We start from the raw sequence: 23,831 nt of genomic DNA, 5'->3' as shown, positions 1-23,831 counted from the left end.
TATACACATTAAATATAAGCAGATTCATACAACAAATGTATCACCTGCTAAGCAAACCAATCCCACTTTCTGAAAATTGTCTTCAACTTCCAGACATTAGCCTACTTTAGAAAATGTTCCATTTTCGCAGGTAATTACTTCCATAGAGTAGCATCACACAAAGACGGCGATAATCCTATAAAATAAGGCGCCGAAGAGAAGACCTTGTTTAAAAATTCAGACCCCGTCTTGATTCATCACGGGCGAATTGAAAGCGCACATCAAGGGTGCTCTGCTCGGAGAATTGAAAATCAAAGAAAAGAACCAATCAGATGCTGCCCTTGTTTCCCTCAGTGGCAATGTAGGGTAAATACGCTACAAAATAAGAAAACAAACACGAGCAAAAGTGCCTTATTATCAGCAGCCACATTATCATAACGACCTGATTTGCCTAAATCATGTCCTTATTAGGCCCAAAAGTCTCTCTGTCCCCTGTGGGTAATGAGAGGCCAGGCTGGGATTCCTCTCCCAGCCCTGACATGTCTTTTATTACTCTTACACTAAATGGAGGCAATGATGAACATTTCAATCGTGTGATTACTGCCTGTGTACCCTTGATATCAGACGGGGGAAAGTCGTGTGCCCTCTTTTAATATTTGATTGTTTTTCCATGTAATTTGGTCCAATTCATCATTTGGGCCTTTCATTTGCTTTTCTCTGTGCCATTTGTCCAATGTGGATGTCCTGATTACTGCACTCTGATATTGTGTTGGCCTTTGATGTCCAATTTTCTTCTTCTTCTCGTCCCAATTTCTGGCCACAGTGGGTGCAGGAAACTTTCCCCTCGCTCCATTCCAACTTTTGCAGAGAGCGCATTTGCTGCACGGGGCAAGTGACATAGCTGAATTATTCACAAATGATTTCACAAAACGATGATAAGGGCCTAGCTAAATAATCCAAATATTTGTTTGTAGCACGTTGTGACTAGTGCATGTTTTCGAAAATTGCTGGAATGTGCTCGGAAAAACACATGAGCTATGCAAGCCTCGCTGGACAGGGGGAAGCTGTGAGCAGGCCAATGCTCTCACATCAATCCCAGCGGACAGTAGAGCCCAAAAACATGTATCACAACAATTAGTGTCGTCTGGAGGATTGTGCCTGGGATGCGGACTGTTCATGAAATAATAAGTTGCTTGTCATGCACCCCATGTTTGAGGTTTCAGTGGCCGTTTTGGAAGAGCAAAACATCAGCCTTGTTATAAACGCCGAAAACAGAAAAAAATTGGTATGTAAACAGCTACGAAATGCCAAGGAAATTATTTTTTTCCACATCGAAAGGGAAGAGGGATCAAAAATCTTCAAATCACTCGCCGCCTGTGTCCGTCTCCATCTGTTTTATTATTTCCCCCCCCCCCCCCCAAAAAAAAACATCAATTATAAGTTCAAAATGTGAGGGATTCACATTCATTATTTTCATTACGTGCACCCACCAAATTGCATCAAGCTTATGAAATATTTCTTCCTCCTGTTCAAAGGCTTGTTAGAGCTTGTCTTCAATTACAGCTGTGGCTGTAACATGCTGTCAGGTCTCTTTAGCCAATCATTAGTCAGGGACTCTTCCTCGCCGCACAGCCGGCCCGACAGAGTCGAGCCCGGCGAGCGAACGACAGGCCTAATTGTTGTTCGGTGGCTAAAGGTCGACTAATGAACCAAGGAGGCTGTTGGTGGCAGGGTGGGGAGAGTGGGGAGGGGTGAAGGTGGGGGTGGGCAGGCTGAGGGGCTGCTCTCAACACACAAAATTTGTAAAACTTTCCTTAGATCAAAGTGTGTGTGTGTGTGTGTGTGTGTGTGTGTGTGTGTGTGGGGGGGGGGGGGGGGGGGGGGGGGGGGGTACATGTGCAAGTAAATCTTTCCAGTAAATTGCAGTTAAAAAAAACAGACTATTGTGAATCACTATATTCTGTTACAGCAAACAGAAAACAATTAGTCCAGTTGACATCGATCTATTTCTCTTTACAGAGGAACAACCTCAGATTGGTGTTGGGAGGATTAACATCAATCTTTATCAAAGAACAAAGACGAGAACGGTAATTATTTCCCTCTTCCCCCCCCCCCCCCCCCCCACCCCCGGGGGCCAAGTACTGTACGACTTTAAGTATCCCACACAGGTGAGCTCTCTCCGCTGCTCACATCGAAGCTCTGACCCGTGCACTTTATTCTGTATGACAGGGCAATGACGTGAGAATGGGCCGGACTAACATGCGACGGCCCTATGAGCCGTGTTTTGGCAAGGAAACAAAGGGAAGCTTAAGTTGGCCCGAGACGGTCACAATGCTGTTGATTCCTTTTAGGCTTAGGAGGACGGGTAGATGTTGTGAGAACCTGCCATCATTGTTTAAACCTGATGAGGCAGAACTACTGTGCCGTACCTCCAGTACAGCACCAACCCGCCATAAAGGGAAAGTCAAAAGACTGCAGACGTTTTGATTTAAACCAGTGATTGTGTGAGTGTGATTTGAGGAACAGTCGAACAGTATTAAGAATTCTTTTGGATTAGTCATTTCCTTTTTTTTTTCTTTTCAATCCCACTGGGGGATTTAAACGCACAAAATTAACTTATGCGATCAGTGATGTTCCAGGCACATTGTGCATGACCAGGGGTGTAGCATACAAATCTGGGGACCCTTTGCGTATCCTGTTTCAGTGGGCACCACTTGCCTATTCAAAAATACCAGAAGAAAATATAAGTTTTTATTTGATGTTTTGGGGATGTACAGTATTTTGGGGGTTTTAGCACCATTTTAAATCTGCCCCATCAGGCTTCTCTCTGGACCTCTAGCATGAACAGGACAGTCGGCTGAGCTTTTTCCTCAGAGTGGCCAACTGTTTTAAGAGTGACACACAACCAGGCCAACCACAGGTAATCAGTCTACTGTTGCTAGGTAAAACTCACCGGTTAAACGCAAATGGCATTTGTCAAGTCAGCAATGAAATGAGCCAAACAGGTGGTCAAATTCTGACTAAAATGCTCCGGTTGGATTTGGTGTGGAACTATTCATATAGGAGCCTTGGGCCTGATTCAGGTGCAAACCCCCTGGATCATCTGGTGCCGTCTGAGTGACCTTCCGCGGTGTTGCAGGATCCAGACCAGAGTGGACCTGGTGCACCTGCCTCCAGCTCACGTTGCTTGGCTGCGAGCATCTCCTGGCAGCACCGCTACTGTGCGTGGAGGGCCGGCCAGGGGAGCGTGCATGGCCGCAGAGTCTGAGACCGTCTGGGACATCTGGGAGGTGGGTGATCGGGCAGCTGTTACAGCGCGCGCTGAATGGAACACGGCGAGTGGAAAGCCTCCCACTTCGGGCAGTGGCTATCGTCTGTTAACTGAGAGCAAGCAAGTTTGCGATCCACGCACACAGTGGAAATGAAAACACAAGACATGGGCATCTTACTTTCGTACAATATTTTAATGTCAGGCTCCTCGAAGGCCCTTCCCACGTTGAGGCCCAAGAGTCGATTGCGTCAGCTGTTTGAAAGTTGGAACTTGGTCTAGTTAGGTTGTAAGTGTGTGCTTTAGTGGAGATTAACGTGGCACTAAATCGAAACAGGTTGCACTGCACAAACTAGTCTTAGAATAGAGATTAGCCGTTGCTATAGATTTATGGATAGATTTAATTCAATTATTCAGCCCTTTAGTCGACTGGAAATGCTTGACCTCTGTTAGGGTTAAAACAATCCAACCTGGACCTCACTCTCAATAAGAGATAATCGCTAACATAAACACGATATCAGGCAAAATATTCGGTCCGATTTTAAGATTCAGCAAGTAGGACAGTTATGTCTTGCTTTTCTAATGTTTTTTCCTGGGTTGTCACTGAGCAGAGAGTGGGCGTTTTCTTCTGAAAAATTGGTTACTTAGGGTTACCAGGGGCCACAAAAAACAAACACAAAAAATAATCTTTGCAAGTCATTCGCAGCAGAACTGATATAGAAGTTGTCAGTGTTAATCCAGTCGGCTAAGAGCTCCTTTTACACTTGTGGGAAAAATATGCATCAAAATGTGCATATTTGTGAGGAATATGTATTTTTTTTCCCCATTTACCCAGAGAAGTAGCTCGAAAAGCAAGCTTCCTAGTGAGTTTGACTATGTCACCGCATTTCATCAGAATACCCCAGACTCACCATCAGTCTGAAGCAGTTCAAATAGCTCAGCTCAATCTCTGCGCAGCCGATGCAGAGGCATGAGGCCTAATAAGCACATGCTAAATGTGATAAGCTGCTTTGTAGATGTGTTTTGCCTGTTTCTTTTCCTTTTCTTTTTTTTTAACCATTCTTTTCTTCCACCCTGGTGATTTATTCACTCCAGGCGATGTGTGCTTTGTGTTCAGCTTAGAGTCACACACACACACACACACACACACAACCACCATGGAGCAGTGCAAATAGATTTCTGTCTCAATTGGTCCCTCGGTGTCACAGTGGAAAGATACTTGGACAGAAGACAGGGTGGAAAAGGGATTTTTATGTTCGAAATATTCAAGTGCTAATTCACAGTGTGCACTCTGAGGAGGTTCGCTTTAGTATTTTTAAGAGGCCCCTGTTGGAAACTGTGACTGGAGGCTGAATCCAAAGCGCAGCGCAGTTCAGCGCCGCTCATGAAAATTCATTCACAAGTACCTGTGCAGAGGTCAAACCAAAGTTTCGGGGAAATTGTTGCCAAAACATCTCCCACACGAAAGCCATTTCAGTCGTAGCGGACCAAAAGCGATGGGTGCCATTTGGTTTCGCTTACAGCCTTTAAGAGCAGACATAAACGGAAAAATGTATCTCCCCATGGTTAAAAAAAGATCTTGTATTAATATACTGCGTGTGTGCGTGCAGCTTTTCTTTTTTATGTATGCGAGTGCTCACATCTCACTCGTGCACTCCAGAGCGTCTGAAGACAATGAGCCACTTATGAGCGCAGCACTCTGGCGTCTCGGTCCTCTCTTACCGAGGGGCACTTTGACCAGCTGGCGGATTGCGCGGCCAAAGAGATGAAAAGCAACTCTCTGCAACTCGCCGGAGTGGTACTGATGGAACCTTTTAGGAGCAGAATTGCTCCAGTGAGTGAAAACATGGCCAACACTCCGGCTGATGTCATATCCCAGCTGCTACCTCAATCAGAGCAGGTCCCACCACGACTAAGTGAGTCTCGGTGCGACGCATTCCGTGTAGCGAGGCAGTTGCTCGATAAAGGACGGGGGGACGGGGGGGGGGGCTTTTTGAAGCGCCGTGTCTCCGCTGGTACTCCTGTGACCCCGCTGCCAACTACCGGGTCTCCAAAGGCCTGCCGGTTAAAAAGAGCCGGGCTCAATCAGCACATGCTTAGACGGGTGTTGACTCCCCTCCCCTTGTTGCTGTTAGTCTATCAGTGTTCCCTTGTATTGCCCTCCATTTTCTGTCCCCCGCAACAGACGGCACTCCCATGCAGCTGTTGAGTGGTTGTCCCTGATGTCATCTTAATAGCGCTCTGCCCCCTATGTTTAGCAACCGTCTTTCAGCACGCGTACCTAAGCATTTTTGTTTGATGACATCTTCTTTGTGGTTTTCACAGTTCAGGGTGCTGATTGACCCCCCCCCCCCATCCTTTCTAGTATCACTGCCATGTGGAATGTTGATTGTGCAGTGCATCGTGATATGACGCCACAAGGGACCGAGAGTCCACGTCGGAGCAGTGAGTTTGCTGTTTTTCTTGTGTCAACAGCCATTTTGGCCGTCTTCTCAGCGAGAGGGGCACCACATGGCCAAGCGCGCACACGCACTGGACAAGCGGCTATTCAGTTTTGACAACCGGTGCCCGGTGAGACCTCACTCTGATTGCCAGTGTGTGTGTGTGTTTGCAAGTGTGTGTGTGTGTGTGTGTGTGCGAAAGTCTACGCGCGTTATCGTCCGAGGTTTCCAGAGAGACCGACGGAGCAGAATGGCCAAACACCCGGTATTCTCGCCTTCTTTTCTCGCCCAGGGCAAGGTAAGACGTGTTAGCATTCACAGACACAAAGCACTGGAGGCCAACTAGCAGAAAACAGGGAAGGAGAAGTGGACAAATGACATGCGCAGCCCAGTGAAAAACCCTAATTCGGGGGGGGGGGGGCACGAGTAAGACTGAGGAATAAGGCAAAAGTAACGTTTGTTTGTGAATATGTCTGCGTTTGCGTGGTGGGGGCGCGGATGCTGTTGTTGTCACTGTTAAAAGAGTGGCGTCGTTGTTTTTCTCCGCGGCATCAAGTATTCAGCACCAACACTCGGTGGGTTGTCACGTCAGACACGGAGGCAGGAGGGGAAAAAAAAAAAATTCGAAAAGAAAGAGAGAGGGGGAGAAAGACGGAGCCAGAGAACACCTGTCAGTGCTGACTTGATTAGGTATCACAGTCTCACAAAGCAGAGTTTACTTATTTACACTAACCCTCCTCGACAGTTCCTGCAGATTCCTCCGTCGTTGCCAAGTGCGACTGTGAAAATAAAATATCAGAACCCTCCACAAACAAGAGGAGACTCTACATTATTATTTTAATTATGCTCTTTTTTATTTCATTCTCCCCCACCTGATCGTCAGCGGAGGAGGGAGGGAGGGAGGGAGGGAGGGAGGGAGTGAGAGAACCAGCCCCCGTGCCTGGTGTAAGGAAGCACCCAAGCGATTCTTTCTGCAGGTACAAAAGCTGGCGTGTAGGAAATAGCTCTTATTAAAAGTCAATACATATACATATTCCTGATGCATAATTTATGGCCACTTCTGTAGCATTAGGGGGAGCACTGGAGAATTTCTTCACACGCTACCACAGTACGGGATTTTTCAAAGCGAACAAAAAAAGTGCACAAAATATGCCAAATTTGAGGTGAGGATAGAAATGTAGTTTGTTTAAGAAGAAATATTCATACTGTTCAACTGCTCAGGTCGCTGCAACACCATCTAAGTCCTGAGATGGAGCCGCAAAATCTTCCTTAGGTAAGACATTTCAAACGTGTTATATAACTGACCAGGTCCTCGGACTGCAGTGCACAGACTAACAGTCGAAAAGCCTCAACAGAAGAGAACAAATGTGAGACTGTTTTAGTTTAAAGCGAAAAACATCTCGCTCCAAAACTCACGTGTCCGCCGTGTCAGACAACAGGTTAATGGGGCAAAACAACTCAATTAAATAAGTCAACAGTTTGCGGTTCCCATCATTAGCGGCGCGGCCGAGCAGGCCGGAATATTGCACATTCCAGACTAAAGCGGGCCATCTGGTCCCCGAGTGCACAAAACGTCTCTTTCATATTAAGTGTTTATTGTTTTGTTAGATTGATGCCGTTAATATCAGCCCTTCAGAATGACAGATTAGCATCACCTCCTAATCAGCGCTTTTTAGGAGATAAATATCAGTAATTTAATCACCCCAGCAATTTCTCTTTACAATAATAAGATTTACGAGTGTAAGTGATTAAGTAATTAGCTTACATCTCTGAAGATTACAATCCCCTGGACTTTGGTGCATCTGGTTTTCTGAAGATTACACAGTTTCGCTCCAGTCAGCTGCCCTCGCTTTTTTTTTGTGAATGAGATTTGTGCTCGAGCAAAGCGTGAAGCAGTTTGCAAATGACCCCCAAAATCCCCTCAGGTGATTTTTCTTTTCTTTTTTTCTTTTTTTTAAGTGAAGTGCACCATTTTTTGGGGATTGGCCATGCAAGCACTAGTACTCCACACAAGGGCGATGAATGCTGTACATTTATTTCAATTGAAAAATGATATACACTTGATAAAATAAAGCCAGGCTGCGGGATGACATATCTAAACAGTTATGAAGGATTTCTTTGTTGCTGGGAGAACACTGGCCCTTGGGCTACTCTCGGTCTTTTCGACGTTCTAAAGCTCTACCTTTTTTTTTATGTACAAAGTAATTTGTCGGTTAGTGTTAATTTCCTAAATGCAACATAAAAGGAGCACGATGTGGTGAGAAAAAAATTAAAGGGGGGGGGGGGGATCATAAAAACAGCAAAGAATCAGGCAAATTGCTTCCATGTGTCTGTGGCTGCCAGAGCTAAAGGAAGCAGAGCGCTGCCTAAATGCCCCTGACCCGCCGAGACTGGGCCAATTCAGTTTGAAAGGCCCAGCTCTCTAATGAAGGCCTAATTTTTATTGCCACTCCATTGACTTCAAAGCAGTTCAGGTTGCCAAACATAATTTCACTGGAGGTATTTTCAGGTGCACTGCAAATAGTTCATAAATAATTTCCCCATTAGTCCGGGCGGTGCACTTTTTTTTGGGGGTGAATGTTTCGTCTGTCTGGTCCCTGCCACACCGCTCCTCCCCTCCTCCTGGCCTCAACACCACCACCACCACTACCAACGGCACACCAAGCACCGGCCCTGCATCCATTCTGTATCCCCGCACCCCCGCCAGCCCCTAACCTTAGTCCTCCAGGAGCTTAAGGAGTCAACTACCGCTTAGTGGCTCTGCGAGTTTTCCGTTGAAGCAATGAGACAGGCTGGCCACGGCTCTGCGCTGTCAATCCCCAAATAAGAGCCCCACAAGCAGCGAGACACGGCTCCACCATTACAGGATTAGTGAATTAAAATAAATCCAGCCCAAAGAGGCCCAATCACCGTCGGCTTATTGGTTGTGACCACGCTGCCACTTTGAATGGCTACCTGCTTTTGTGCACACCGAGATGCAAAATTGCCCAATTTGCTCGGATGGCCAGGGAGCGTCCAACACACCAGGCTTGAATTTCATAAAGAGGCAAGAGTCTTAAAAGAATACTGTCCAAGTTCAAGTCCTCGTTGTACCTAAGTTACACAATAATCACATCATAGTTTTCAAAATAGATTGTGGTATTGTGAAGTCACGGGGCAAATTTAACCGTTTCTTTAAAATTGCAATTTATTTTCATGACACCTCTTTATCGTTGCACACACACGCCACTGCGTGCTATCCAGTCAATGAATCCATGCTGTGTTTTTGGTTTCGGCATTGGCTTGCACAACACTTTCAACAAAATGTAAAAAAAAATAATGAAGGACAATGGTTCCCGCTTTTATGAAACTGCAAAAAAATAAAATAATCAAGAAATATCTTTGTCTAGCTAAAATGCTTCATTGTTGTTAATTGCTTTATTGTCAAATATGTTATGAGCGAGGATATTTAGATTACATTTTTAAAAAAGACTTACAGCATATGTTTGATTCTCATTGGGTAAACACAAAAAGCTCTTCTCCTGAGAGACCATATTTTGTGACGCTATAAAACACATTATGAGCCGGATTAGCTTTAGTCGCTACTGTCAACTGTCCAACTTCTTCCAGATTGAGACGGACCACACGGCCCTGACTTACCTGTAAAAACACGGGGAAATGGAGAATTCCCCCCATAAAGATCAATGAGCTATCACGTTACTCCACTGTGAACATTATTAACAATAGCCATAGTGCGTATGAGGCACCTGTCCAAGACGTGGTGTATTACGTCAAATCAGCATTTTAATGGACAGTGAAAGCCTCCCAGGATCCTGCAATCACAAGCCTAATTCAAAACAAACTAATATTAAAAAGAATTGATGCCATCAAAGCACATGTGTTTCCCATTCCCAGACATTCTCGGCGAAGTGGTGGAGACTTGTGGGACCGTGCCCTGACTTAGCGAGCCATTAAACTGGGTTTTTTTTTTTTCTTCCCTTTGTGCAATGCTCTGTAAAGAACTTCATAAAAAACTATGAACCTTTTGATAGGTAATAATAACCCACAGGAAAGTGCACGGGCCAAGATGAGTTGGATAGCTCCAGAATCAACTGGGCACCAAATTTAAATCTCACAGACAGGAACACCGAGCTCGCTGCCCATTAACCGCCCCCCCTCCCCTCCCCTCCTCGACAAGCCACATTTCTCCTCCTTTTTTACATTTAGATGTTATTATTGTTCTGTAATTACGTTTCCTTCCCTGCAGCAGTTACTTTGAAGAGGGAAAAAATGGAACACTTCTTTATTGTGAGCGGGCAGGTATTTTTGCAATAAACCGGGGGTGTTGTCATTGTGCACGTAACATGCTTAACGTGAAAACAGGCCATAAATCAAGGCAATGATAACTGATTATTCTCAACTCATTCTCTCTCTCTCTCGTCTGTTGCCGAGTTGATCCGTCTGACACCCCCCCCCCCCCCCCCCCCCCCCCCCCCCCACCCGCCTATTCTGAATGAGCCTACTTTGTTGTGGCGGTGCTGAAATGTGACGGTGCAGGCTCTCACTGAAATCATGACATGAGATGAGGAAATTAGATGCGTATACAGACGTGTCTTTTTGAAGGACTATTTGAACTCCGACAGACGGAGCTCAGGACAGCTGCTGCGGTATTAGGGTGGATTTTTTTTCAGTTTTCATCGTCAGTGCTTTAGCAGATGGTTTTTAGCCAAATTATTACGAACCCTATATCCTTACTGCTATCATTTCATTATGTTACACAGTCAGTAGAGCTCAAACTTGTCCGGCGGCCAAGAGTCAAGAGCTTATATAACTGGTATTAACAAGCAATCTTTTTTTTAAATAAAAATTAAATCGGACACATTTAACTTTCCCCCTCATTTATTCATTTGTGTTGTTGAAAGGTAATGTAATCTGCTTGTTTCTTATATAAATAATGTTATGTTATGTTAAAGCATCTATGAACTTTCAAATGGGCTCCTGCTTACCGCTGCATGAGGCTATGATTTAATATTAATATACATGTTGAAATAAATTTAAGAAAATACAGTCTGTTCACTGTAACGGATTGCCTTCTTATGGAAGCTTTATGTCCTAGCACAATTTGATTTTTCCAAACTCTTGCAAAACAAATTGAAATAGTCGAGAAAAAAATCAAGTCTTATGATTCCAATAAAACCAAAATCAAAAACACTTTGTCTATATAGCAATGGACAATGCCTGATATATGTTATTACTGTCTGTTCTTGTCTGAAGCACATCAGTGTAGCACTGGCCTACTTAAGCTCTGTAGTTTAATTTGAGTGAATCCCATATCCGTAGTTTTGGTGCTGTAAATACTTGCAAGGTCAGTGACATCACTCCCCAACAACTGGACTTTTGACTGAGTCGTTATTTGTGACCTTACATCTTCAGTGGACAAAATGAGACTAAAGGTTTTTAAGAGAAGGTTGCCCTGGCAGTAAATGAAGTTTACTTAGATGTGAAGGGTTAAGATGTAAAATCACATTATTGATAGACTTATTCAAAAGGTTATCGCGAAACTGATTATGTAGCTAATCAGGGTAATCAGGTCAATCTGGTAGGAAGTCAATTATAATATCCTTTCAACAGTCATTCGTGAGAGCAATCTGAAGGCATGGACGTGCGTATATAAACAGCTGTTGTTTCTCCCTGCTCCTCGCATTAACTGCCGTGTTTATCTCTGTCGGCCTGGTGTTCGGGATCTGATCAATAACACGAGACTGATGTGTCCCATGATTCATGACTACAGCCACTTTAATTCCCTTACACACACAAACCTTCATTAATGAGTTGTTATTGGAAGAAAGAGTAGCCCTTGGTATCTGTTAAACACACACGGGCCCTCGTAATGAGCCCAGTCTCAACACACACACACACACACACACACACACACACACACACACACACTCACAGTCGTCTCTCTGTCAGCTCTTGGGCACAGTCCTACCAGGAGGTTCACCCCTGAAACATGGTGGACGAGTGCCATTGTTCCGCTGTTCAACCGCTCGTGGAGAAATTGTTCTTACAGCAGAAGCCGTAACCTTAACCGTGCCCCCGTCTCAATTGCAGCGCTCATGTTGCTTGGAAGCAAAAAATTAAAAAGGCACCTGCTACGGTCGCAGGGCCATAATTCCTCTCTTGCTGTTGGGATTGAATGGATCCTTGAATCAGTTTGGATTTTTGATGGATGGAGATGTGTCCAGACGGGCCCTCTGCTCTCTAGCAGGCCGCCCTAATCCGGGCCCCAAGAGGCCCCCGAGCCGTGTCCTTTATCCAATTCCGCCGACTCCCAACAGGAAATGAGGGCTTCAGGGGGCACTGGTAAGGAGACGGGAGACTGAGTCACATGCAAGGTACAGACACTCTGCACACCCAGAGCAGATGTGTGGGGGTGAAAAAAAGAATCCAATGATACTATTTCATGGATCGCTGATAGAAAACATTGTCGTTGCCAAGAAACACATTGTCTTTCTTGCAATTTCTTTCACTCCTCGACATGAATCCGTTTGCCTGAACCCAGAATTAGCGCCCAGGAATTATTCAAACCCATTTCACTTCAAAGAGTGCTTTAAAAGTTTCGGGGGCTTTTGTCTTTTTTTTTTGTTGCGAGAGTCAACCCCTCGCGAGCGGGGCCAGCCATTAGACGTCCCGGACATAATTAATCAGGGAGAGCGGCACCACACTGATCCGCATCAAACACTCCCCATTTCCAGATATCTCCTCCAGATTTTCCACTAACACTTTTCTAATCATAAATAATCACACACACACACAAAAGACTTCTCAATTAGGTTAGTCTCCAAAGTCCTGGCATTATGGGGGGTGGGGGGGGGAGACATTCCTCTGGTCCTTCGCTAACTATCAAGCTAAAGCGTAATTGCTCTCTGGTGACTTCATACCAGTTGCAAGCTCGAGGTTTTAACTTGCCTTATTAGGGGATTTTCAGAGTGGCGTGGATTTGAGTGTATTGAGTTTTGGAGAGAGACGCGTATGAAAGAAAAGATTAGAATCATCCACAGACAGTGTATGGAGATTAGATTGGCCCTTGTTTTGATTTATTCAGCGACGACGCGTTGTGAAGTTATCGTCTGCAGCATAATGATGTCTGGAGTTTGTGCCCGGAGTTTTTCCATTAGTTAGTCAGGTTTGCAGGGGGAGAAAAAAAGGGGGCTCCAGTGAATAACAGCAAGTCTTCAGACGCATTCTGAGAGAGTTGTATGATGTTGTCGGCGCATTTGATGTGTTATTCAACTTGCGCGTTTCGGCCATATGACAAACACAGTGTCTGTCTTTCGTATCTCCTCAATGAATTAGAAAGTCCCCCAAGTTCCCACGATTAGTCCCCTCACTTCCTCCCACCCAGCGGCCGTCTCCTATACCACCACCACGCCTCAAGAAGAAAAGACAAACTTAAAACATCTAAAGCATATCACAAACTTTTTGCTTTTTGGTTCCCAATGTGTGTGTTACAGTGAATCTATGCCTAGAAAATAATAATCCACGCGGAAATTTGATAGTTTGTGAAAGTTGAGACATTCGAGTCTGATTTTCCTTTTTTTCTGTTTCTGCGTCACGCGGCGAGTGGTGTATCTTTTTGAGACGCTGCTCCCAGGGAGAGTAAGAACGCGGATGGGCTGGACAACATCATGTCACCAGATCCAATCAGCGATAATAGGAGTGATTGGAGTGGGTTTGGAAAGGGGTGTGGGATTGTTATTGGCTGGTAAAGGAATCAAGGAATCACTGCACTGAAAGGAATTCCTTTTTTTCCAACCACCCCCCCCCCCCCCCCCCCCCCCCCCCCCTCGACTTTTGTTTCTTCCTGTGCCAACTGAGATTACTGCATAAGGGTTTCTTCTCCCTGCCTCGTCCCCCTGGTGAAAGAAATTGCATTGACCTCTTCTATCTATTGCTTCCATATGCGAGCAGTTATCTCTCTTGCAAATGGAAATGAGACCCAAAATTGCAACAAATGGGGCCATGCCACTGAATGCAGATGTTCTCCGCTCCTCGCCCAGAGTACACATGCCCGATCAAATTAACTTTAACCCCTCGGCCGACAGAACAGACGTCTCTTTTACAAACGCCCCCGCGCTCCGACAATTTGTTGTGAGTCGAGGCCCGGGCAACAACTGTATGTCCACACGTGGTAAATAAGAAGTGATGGTATCAAACACCTGGATCTGGCAGTGTTCAGCGTTACCCCACTGGAGGCCCCCCCCCCCCCCCCCCAGCACCAGGCCCTCTCTCTAAGTATTCCCCTTCCCATGCATGAGCCCCCGTTTGGCCTCCTGGTCAGTTCCCCTCTCTCGGCGTTCCCCCCTCTCCGCTGGCTGTGAAGGGAATTGGCCGCTTGACGGAGAACACCTGCTTGTTCGGGGGAGTCCGCAGGGTCGCAGCCAAGACGCTACGGTGACGGAGGAAAGAGGGATGAAAGAAGAGGGGGGAGACGGAGGTAGAGAGGGGGAAAGACCCGTGAGAGGCTAACAGGTGCTTCCGCTACGCGACTCTGGGAAAAGGCAAAGCTCTGGTAATGTATGTAAATGGGAACAGGGTCCTGGTGCCCACATCCCTTCATCAAGCCTCTCTATCTCCCTCTCTATTTTTCCACTCACCCCCCCCCCCTCTCTCTCTCTCTGAATAATAAGAAAGGCCTATAAAAGTGGCCTCACAGATAATTTGCCAAATTGGTTAAATGTTGCTGAGAGCCTGGAGTGTTAATATGCTTCCATTCAGAGCAGGCAGAGGTCAGGGGAGTCACCGGTGAGCGGGAACCAGACAGAAACAACAGAGCTCGGATGATTCCATCCCACACAATGCCCTTTAGGGTTGTTCTGTAATGACCAGCATGTCTGAGCACATTTGGCACCACATACATCCACGCTGGATATAAGCGGTGTTTTGTTTACCAACACACACACACACACACACACACACACACACAAATACACACGCTCACCTGAATGGCCGCGACGCAATTGTTGATGGCGTTATTCTTCATGTTTGGGTCATTTGCATTCACTCATGTACATTTAGTGCGTACGTACGCCGAGCAAATTCTTATTTTCTTTCCTCCCTGCCACCATCTGCTCTCCTTTAGGGACCCTGATTATGGCTAATGAGTGTTTCCAAGCGCAGTCCCTCATCTATCTCCGCCGACCCAAGCGCGCAGAACACGTCCCTGCTCTTTCTCCACCCGTGGCCCTTTTTTGCCTCCACACATCCATCTCTCTTCGTCTGCCTCACAACACACACACACGCGCGCACACACACACACACACACACACAGAGGCAGCGGCAGCATCACCGCCACCACCACCACTACCACCACCACCGGCCAAAGCCATGCCATCATTTACACGGCTGTCAGCTTAATACGCACAAATATTACATACGTGTAGAAGGCATGCGGAATTGGAACATACAGGTGCTAACTTATTTGGCCGGGGTCTGTTCCTGGCCCGGGCTAATGAGGAGCAGGTGAGTGGATGTTGCTTTAATCAAGTGGAGAGTGGGCCGCGCACAGATTTGCAGCTTGTTGAAAGGCCAGGCGTACACATGGGCTTCATTATGGGGTTAGGGGAAAATCAGTCAGGAACAATTGTTTTCCCACTCCTGCTGCTAGACTGGAATAGTTTTCTCTTTTTATGTCTTTCTCACACACACACACACACACACACACACACACACACACACGCAATTGCATGTGCACACACGTACTCAGACAGATGATAGATTCAAACGTGTCTGCTTCGGAGAAGAAAAATAATAATCCTGAAGCTCCCTGTCTCTCCTCTAAATGCCGAGCGCAGTCAATGTCAATAAGTCAACGTGACATTAGTGAGGACTGAATATTTTTAACTTTGCCACACAACAAAGTGCGAGTGAAGTCGAGCAGAAAGGATGTTGCCAGATAATTACCCTTTAATGTTTAGATGTTGTTGCACTCATTTTTGCCGCCCGAGGATTTCGCATAAGAATCTGATTCTTATCCGGTTCATTTAACAATTTTGAGTTATATTTTAACACATATTTTTGGGGGTTTCAGATGCACAATTAATTCATTTGAGTCTAATGTTGGCAGCAGTATGGTAGAGTTAAACATCTGTACAGAAATGTTGGTCCACTTCCCAAAACTCTGCACTTCCTGTTTAAATCCCCAGTAAACTGTGAAGAACTGACTTAGACCACAAAATATATGTTTTACCTGAAGCCACCAGCGTGCAGATAGGAAATCAATTCACACACACACACACACACACACACACACACACACACACACACAACTACAGGTACTATAAAGTTCTAATGTGCCTCTGGCCAGATGATTACACTAGTGATATAAAAATAATTGTAAAACATTTTTTCTATAGATTTTTATGCATCGGTGTAGTCTGTGCCTGTTTCCTTAAATTTGACCCAGAATTCAACTTGGTTAAAAATCTGTCAAGAAAAAAAAAATCCAGATTTGCCATCACAGTTTTATTGAAATAGTTAGTTACAATTACTATTTAGTTCTTGGTAAGTGCTGAATTTGGCCTCAAGTCACTTCTGCTCTACTCATATTGCCTGTACTTTGTTTGCATGTTAGGAAAATGCTTCATGAACCTACGTCACAATTTAGAATTAAAGATGGTAGCATATTTGTAGGTTTTTTTTTTACTTTACAAAGTAATTTATGCGAAATCATACATAAAAAAAACAAAAGTCAAAGTATGTGGCCCTCTTTTATAGATTTGTCAGGAGTCAGACTGTACTGGGTTGTCTGGTTTGTAGCTGACATGGCCATAGTGTAAATTTCTTTCTTGCCCACCCAGCAGCAGTCAGTCACGAATTCCATCAGGCGACTAATGGAATTCATTATCGGAATAAATGTTGAGCACTAGAGTTCGTCTCAGAACAACATTAGTGCACGTTTCCTTCGCATGTGGTTTATACGCATGAAGGCTGGACCTCTGTCTGTGGCACGGCCAAAATAAAATACTGTCACGGGACGCGGGTCGTCATCAGATTTCAAATGTGACCGTTGGTAACCGAGCAACCGGGTTTAAAAGGGAAATTTACTGCGCGAAATATATTCAAACTGATTACATGACAAACTCTAGCAAGCGAGATTTGTCTCACTATGAATCAAGCTTTGAGTGACTTAAGTGGGATAAACAAAAGGAAACAAATTATATTGGTCGGCCACAAAGAGCTGCCTGTGATTTATGGACCACTGGGGAGGTATAAAAGCACATTCACACAAATTATTCCAACAATTCAGACAAATGAGCAAATAACTTCATGTTAGTCTTGACAGGAATATATGACGATCTCGGAGAGTTGCAGCGTTGGAGCCCCCTCATTTCCAGTTTAAATGGAGTGATTCTTAAGAATTATGATGTTGAGGGACTAACTTGAAACTGAGGAGGCCTGTGTTTAAAAAAGTTTAACATCTGCATTTGATGAATATGTACAAATACGCCGTAAATATTGCATAGCTGGAAGTTAATCGTTACTCTAGTGTTTGACCCAATCCCCATTTGATTCCCAGATTTGTCTGAAAATGAGTTAGTCGTTGTCCCGATTTACATTGCCACCAGAAATACAAATATTAATAACTGTAATTCAGATTAATTGGAGATTTGATGAAAAGTTGCAGTGTCAAATCCTCATATTTCTGAGAAAACACATTATTTGTTATGTTCCCTCGACGGACACAGTAGCTGAATATTTAACACTTGAGTTTTGTTTATTTCTTCAAAATAAATACAAAAAAAATATACATATGAAATCCACAGTGGCAAAATCCACCCTCTACCAGCCTCTTTTCTTTTCTCTTTGTGTTGTGTTCCTCAAAGATTTTTTTTCTTTTTTCTTCATCATCCCAACTCCCACAGCCACAGCAAGGCCAGCGAGCTCTTAGCCGAAGATTGTACTCATGCAAACCAAATCGCTTTTCCTGTTTACCTTAACACACTCACTCTGCATTCGGTGTTTTCAAGTGTTCCTATTCACGGGAGTCCAAACTTTAATGACAACTCGGTACTTAAAAATCATATGCCTCATCCTGTAGTTGAACTTTTTTGGGGATGAAATTTTAGAGGAATATGTGTGTGTGTGTGTGTGTGTTAGCAGGAGACAAAGAGAGAGAGAGTGTGTGCACGTCTGGAACTCTGCATACATGCATACCGGTGTGTGTGTGTGTGTGTGTGTGTGTGTGTGTGTGTGTGTGTGTGTGTGTGTGTGTGTGTGTTAGCAGGAGACAAAGAGAGAGAGAGTGTGTGCGCGTCTAGAACTCTGCATACATGCATACCGTGTGTGTGTGTGTGTGTGTGTGTGTGTGTGTGTGTATATGTGTATGTGTATGTGTGTGTGTGTGTGAAAACTCTCTGCATCCCAAAGTCGTAACTTTAAACCTCGACCCAGCTCTGCGTCTGCGAGACTCGGAGTGAACTTCTGGAAGGTCATCGCCGAGTAAACGCAAGGCCCAGTTTTGCATAAAGCTCGACGGCTGATCTACGACAAAGCCGCTTAATGTGTCACTCCACTGACAGGCTGCCATCAGTCCGCATTAAGTCCAGCCGTGTCAGGCGTGTCAGCTGGAGTCTCTCACCATGCGCCGGCACCCCTGCCATATGAAAGAAGGTGACAGGAGGAGTTACTGTCACGGAAGAGGGACTTGTGAACTCGCACCAACCCCTCTGTCAGCCGCCGCGACTGAGAAAATACTGCGCAAAAGACTCAATAACAAGGAGCGTTTGGGCCAGTGATTGGCACAGAGCAGGGAACAATTAGGAGCGGCATTTTCTTTTTCTTTTCTCTCTCTCGCAGAGGTCTCTCCTCGGAGGCGGGAGGCCGTTAAGTTGTTTCAGAGACACCCCGCACCTGTAGGGTGGCTCTGTGAAGCGGGGGGGGGGGGCAGGCGTGGGAGTGTGAAAAGAACTTCTCTTTAACCTCTGAACCCTGACCTTCACACGGTTTCCAATTGTAAAATGGGCGGCGGAGGAAAACATGGCTTTGCATTTGATGGGAAAAAAAAAGAAAGAAAAAGAGAAGCACAGGCGAGTGTGAAGACGAAGCGAGGGCAGCAGGCGGTTCGGCCGACGCTTGTTAGCCGCCCCTCGGAGAAACACGATAGCGGCGCGATACCCGAAGCTCTCCGTGTCGGAGAGGTGCCATTTTATTCCGATTTTTTTTCTTCTTTTCTTTCGGAGCGTTTTAATACGCCCGAGGGGCAAATTACTTGAAAGTGAAACTGTAGACATTTATTGCGCTGTATTACTTATGGCTTTGTTTGCGTCGTCACCTCGGGTCAAATATCAATAGCAGAGAGAGATGGTGCTGCGCTCGCAATGCGCCTCTCTGCTGCCAGTAGGTGCAGCTGTAGTCCAAGCCAGCAGAAGAGCGAATGAGACGGGGGGGGGGGGGGGTTGATGCATGGTCCGAGTTAAGTTGGAGTTAATTAAAGGATGATATCGACAGACCACGAAGTTTTTTTTTTTACTGGAGAGCTGTTTCGGAGCGAAGCCTTCTGCACCACGCGGAGCTGGGCCGCTTGGCAACAGAAACGTCGCCGGGGGACAACTGGGAGACATTTTTCCTCGCTCTCCCCACCGAGGCCGATCGGCTCTCCAAGCGCTGAGCGGGAAAACAGACGCCGCTCGATTGGCCGGAGTGAGCGTCCGACACAGGGTCGTTCACTCGGAAGAGGAGAGCGGCGCGATTCTTTGTAATTCAAGTCGCTGCTCTGCGAGTGTGTCAGGTGGATTTTATTTGAGACCTTTGACCCCCCCCGTGAGTAGGAAGTTCCACTGGCACGGTCTGCAAGTCGTCTTGAGTGGGTTTCACTTCCTGTGGGTATATACGTCCGTGTTTCCTGTTTGGCCGGCGGCCCTCTCCGTACAGTCCTGTGTGATGTAGAACGGACTCAGCAGCGGCGTGTCTGTGTAGTGTGTGTGCCTGCCCCGCAGACCGTAAAGCTGTCCTAACTTAAGCGGTGATTAATACACCCATCACTTTCTAAATGCTGCCTGCCTGTTCTCCAGCCGCGACCTCCACAGAGCAGTCCAATGTTTGCCTTTCCCCAAAGAGCCCTCCCTTTTAGACAGCGCGCGGGGGTCAGGGGGAGAAAAGAAGCATTCTTTAATTTGATAATTAGTCCGCGGACTCTTCGGGGTGAAAGAAAAGGATTGCCCTCATTAGCTGTAATTGTCTAATTGCCTTTCATCTAAATAGCAGCGCAATTTTCACTTCATGGATTATACAAATACCATAAATGCACCTCTGTGTTATTTGTGTATCTTGGAACTCGCCTCCGAGCGAAAAAGCAAATTCTGCTGTCAGGGCCCGCTGCAGTGAGAGATGAGTGTGTTTAAATAGTGAGACGGGTGGAAGGATTGGGTAAATGGACTGGGGGGGGGGGGGTTACAGTGACAAGCGAGGAGTCGATCTGTCAATAAAGTTGACTCGAGGAGATGCTGGTTCTGGAATTTTTCCCCATCCAGATGATCAGTTTCAACATTTCCTCCAGTGATATCCTCCCTGATCCTCAACGTAGCCACTGGATTGATTATTTCAACTTAGCTTCTGCTTCCACCTGTTTATTCGCTCGTCACACAGGTTTAAAAACTACAATACCCATGAGCCTCTTCATCTATTGCTATGGTTTATTTGCTAATACGAAGCATGGATTGAAAACACTTTTTCAATGCAACAAATTAATTTTTTTACCTCTGGCTCCTCCCACTTCACAACTCCATTAGTTGACTGTTTCCTGAACCCCTCCCCCAAACAGTTATTGTGTAGTAACGGCTCACCAGCCATAACTATGCACAGCAAGTCTGTCAATCTTTTTGCAAAGCACTGAATTGGCATTATTTATATATATATATATATATATATATATATATATATATATATATATATATATATATATATATACACTGTAGTCTGTGTTTGTGCGTGCCAGGGGTCTGGAGGGGTGTTTCTCGTGCATTATCGCAGACGTAAACAGATCAGCATGTCTACACTATACTGCCTCAATTGTGCGTTACGCCCACAGGAGGCATCATCCTTCAGAGGAGAACAGGCGCTGTAAGTGAGCGGTCTCTCCTTCATTCTCACACACACACACACACCTCCCGCCTCTTCCCCCACAAAACAGAAAACACACTTATCTATGTCGGGGCCACCTGCCAGCGCGGGCCTGTCCTTTGTGTGGATGTCTGTATAAGCCCGGGATTCTGTTACCCTGCTCCCCGGGGAGCGAAAGGCGCTTCTGTACAAGCCACTGGTGGACAGGATGCTTGAACAGGATGACACACACGAGGCGAGTCGGTGACAAGAAGAGGTGCTACACTTATTATTGTCTGTGCTGGTGTAGACTATTAGTTCCTCAACAACACTTCCGAGTGAGCGTTTGTTCAATCGGTTTTCATTGCTGAGTGATGTTGTCCGTCTACAGTCTGTGCTTAATAGTTATTACTACGTTACTGGCTGTAATATTTTAATAATTATCATTTTACCCAAGGTAAGCCACAGTGTACTTTCTTAGCGTTTGTCTTTGCGTTCAACACGGCATTATACACAATGACTTAATGACATTAGCGTTGAGTCAAAATCTCTATAAGCAGCTATTACAATTACATGATTCATTAAATGAGCAAGCCAACTCTCAAGGAAGCAATATTGTTCATATCCATGCAAGATCATGTGGTAGCTATGACGCAGCAACAAACCCTCTTGGAAAACATCATTGTGTTTTGGGAAACATTAAAATGTGATCTTATCTTATCTCAAAAGAGCCAAACTACCTTATAAATTCCTATTTATCGAGCAAAGATGTGTTGGTATTTGTCCAAGTGAGCGCGGTCTGCGGAACCTTCTGATGAGAAGTGGCCTGTCAAATGAACATGGCGTTCATAACCGGCGAACGTTGTAGCAGCTGTGCGGCAGACCTATATCTCGAAAAGCGTTTCTGAAAATGGTCCGTGCCTCTCTCTGAAAGCTCTGATGAATAATTATGAGAGAATACGCAAACTGTCGGTCCCCCGGCAGACTGGACTTATATATACCTACTTACAGTATATATGAGGGGACATTGGGGAAATGTTGTTGGCTGAATGGATAAGGCAACTTGAAAGGGAAAACCGGAAGAAAAAAAATTCATCATCATTGTAAAAGATTTTTTTCATAATCAACTTCACTTCGACTCACAGACATCTTGAGTAAACGAGGCCTAAAATGAAAAGCAAGTTATTCAGTGTGTTTTTTTGAAACGTCTTGTAAAACGAGCTTTGAGGATCTCAGTCATAAACAATAATTAATCTCAGGACCTTGTTAGTGGTTTGTGTTACTGGGTCGTTTTTGTGATGTTGCGGTTAATTCTGTTTACACAGTTGTTAGACTGCAAAGTGATAAAAGATGAAATGTAACTCCATCCTCCTTCCAAAAGGCTGTAATTCAATGTGCACATGCTTTATCTCCGAGGATGGAGACGGACGTAATCTGAGGCTTCACATTCTGTCAAATGTGATTGTAGGAAAGTATTCCGGGGGCTATTTTCCTTGAATCAAATGGAATTAAGCAATCATTGTGGATCTGCAGCGGGAGTATGTACATAAGACGTATAATGACTTTTGCATGTCTGTGTTAAGGGGCGCTCAATCTCCGAGGTCTGAGTGGGAAACGCAGCCCATCCGCTGAACAAGGCGCCCGGGATAGAGATGATTGCATCACAGGATCATCCATTAGTGCTGTCATCTGGAATCCACCGTGGGACCGCGGTGCAGCGAGCCGCTCGGCCTCGGACCAGTTCATTGAGCGGCGCGCGGCGTCCGCAGGAGCGACAGTCTATCAGCAGGTCAGATGTGTGGGAGGGCGGCCGTCCTCTCTGAGCAGCACAAATCAAGCATCTGTTACTTTATGACTGGAGATGCTCTGTCCCCCTTTTAAATTTTTTATGTACATACGTTGATTGGGAATCTCCTTAAAATGTGTTTTCATAGCACAAACGACAGGGAAAAAATTGATGATCCCGCAGATAATCATCATGAATCATAATTTTTCTGCAGCTCCAAGGAGCTTTGATTGCCTCTTTGAGATCATTGTTTTTTTGTGTTCTGGCCCTAACTACACTTCATTTCTTAACTACAAGCAAAGACATTCACTAGCCACATTTCGACCAACAGTACCTGGAACCTGGAATTCTTTGGGAACTTATTTCAGGGAACCGAAAAACGCCTCGATTTCCACCATGGTCTACACCAACAACCGATGGCTGCAACAGGCTGCGGTTATGCAGGAGACTATACAACAACATTGACACTATATAATCCGAGCAACAGTTCAACAACAGTAAACGTGGAGGAGATTTATAGGGGAAGTTTATTCAAAACACCTAAAATGCTCGACTTGAAGTAAGGAAACAGATTTTACGAGCTATTGCGAAAAGACTGACCTGCAGGGAATAAAAGGCTTCCTGACATTCAGAAAGGTAAAAAAAAATGTAACCAGAATTGAATTTAGACCTTGCACCCTGCGTTGGAAATGCAGCTATACATAACAAGGGTTTCAGGTCAGATTGACAATAATATTCTTGCTCGGAAAATGTTGTAAAAATGCACATATTTTGTTTCATAAAAGTAGCGGCATATAAAATGACTGCTTCACCTGATGAGATCAGAACCGACGCAGCTATCAATGCTGGCTATCAAGTTTATTCATTTATTAATTCACTGGCTGTACCGCTTGTCCTTTGAGGGTCACGTTGGGGCCAGAGCCAATCCCAGATGACACTGGGCGAGAGGTCGCCATCTTATCACAGTGCCGACGTACCGAGACAAACAACGATTCACGCTCACATTCACATCGACGGGCAACGAAGAGTCGGCAATCAAACTGTGGGAGGAAGCGGGAGAGAAAAAACCCACGCAGGCACGGGGAGAACATGCAACCTCCACACAGTAAGGACATACAGTTCTAATTATGATGAGAGCACCACATGTGAATAAAAGGGGAAAAAAAGAATGGACACTGCGTCCAACTGGGTTACTTCTCCTGTTAAGACAGACCACGTAGGAAAATGATTCAAATGGCCTCAACGTAAGAGTTCAACTGAGGAATGTGAGCTTCGCCGT

At 45.3% G+C, this 23,831-nt stretch overlaps 1 long non-coding RNA gene across 2 annotated transcripts in view; it reads left to right on the top strand.

The window, feature by feature from the left end:
- LOC118282596 overlaps positions 1 to 23,831 on the top strand; it is a 55,397-nt gene that overhangs the window by 17,704 nt on the left and 13,862 nt on the right. Inside the window, exons 6-8 of one of the 2 annotated variants that reach the window (XR_007032163.1) lie at positions 1,999 to 2,066; positions 2,799 to 2,899; positions 3,043 to 3,274. This is a non-coding gene — a long non-coding RNA (uncharacterized LOC118282596). Of the gene's footprint in view, positions 1 to 1,998; positions 2,067 to 2,798; positions 2,900 to 3,042; positions 3,275 to 22,349; positions 22,556 to 23,831 lie in introns of those variants that run through there. The other variant, XR_007032164.1, reaches the window with a different exon arrangement.

The sequence above is a fragment of the Scophthalmus maximus genome, chromosome 14 (assembly GCF_022379125.1).
Source record: "Scophthalmus maximus strain ysfricsl-2021 chromosome 14, ASM2237912v1, whole genome shotgun sequence".
In the NCBI taxonomy this organism is placed as follows: Eukaryota; Metazoa; Chordata; class Actinopteri; order Pleuronectiformes; family Scophthalmidae; genus Scophthalmus; species Scophthalmus maximus.
The sequence above is the reverse complement of the archived record's forward strand: the minus strand, read 5'-3'. Positions and strand labels throughout refer to the sequence as shown.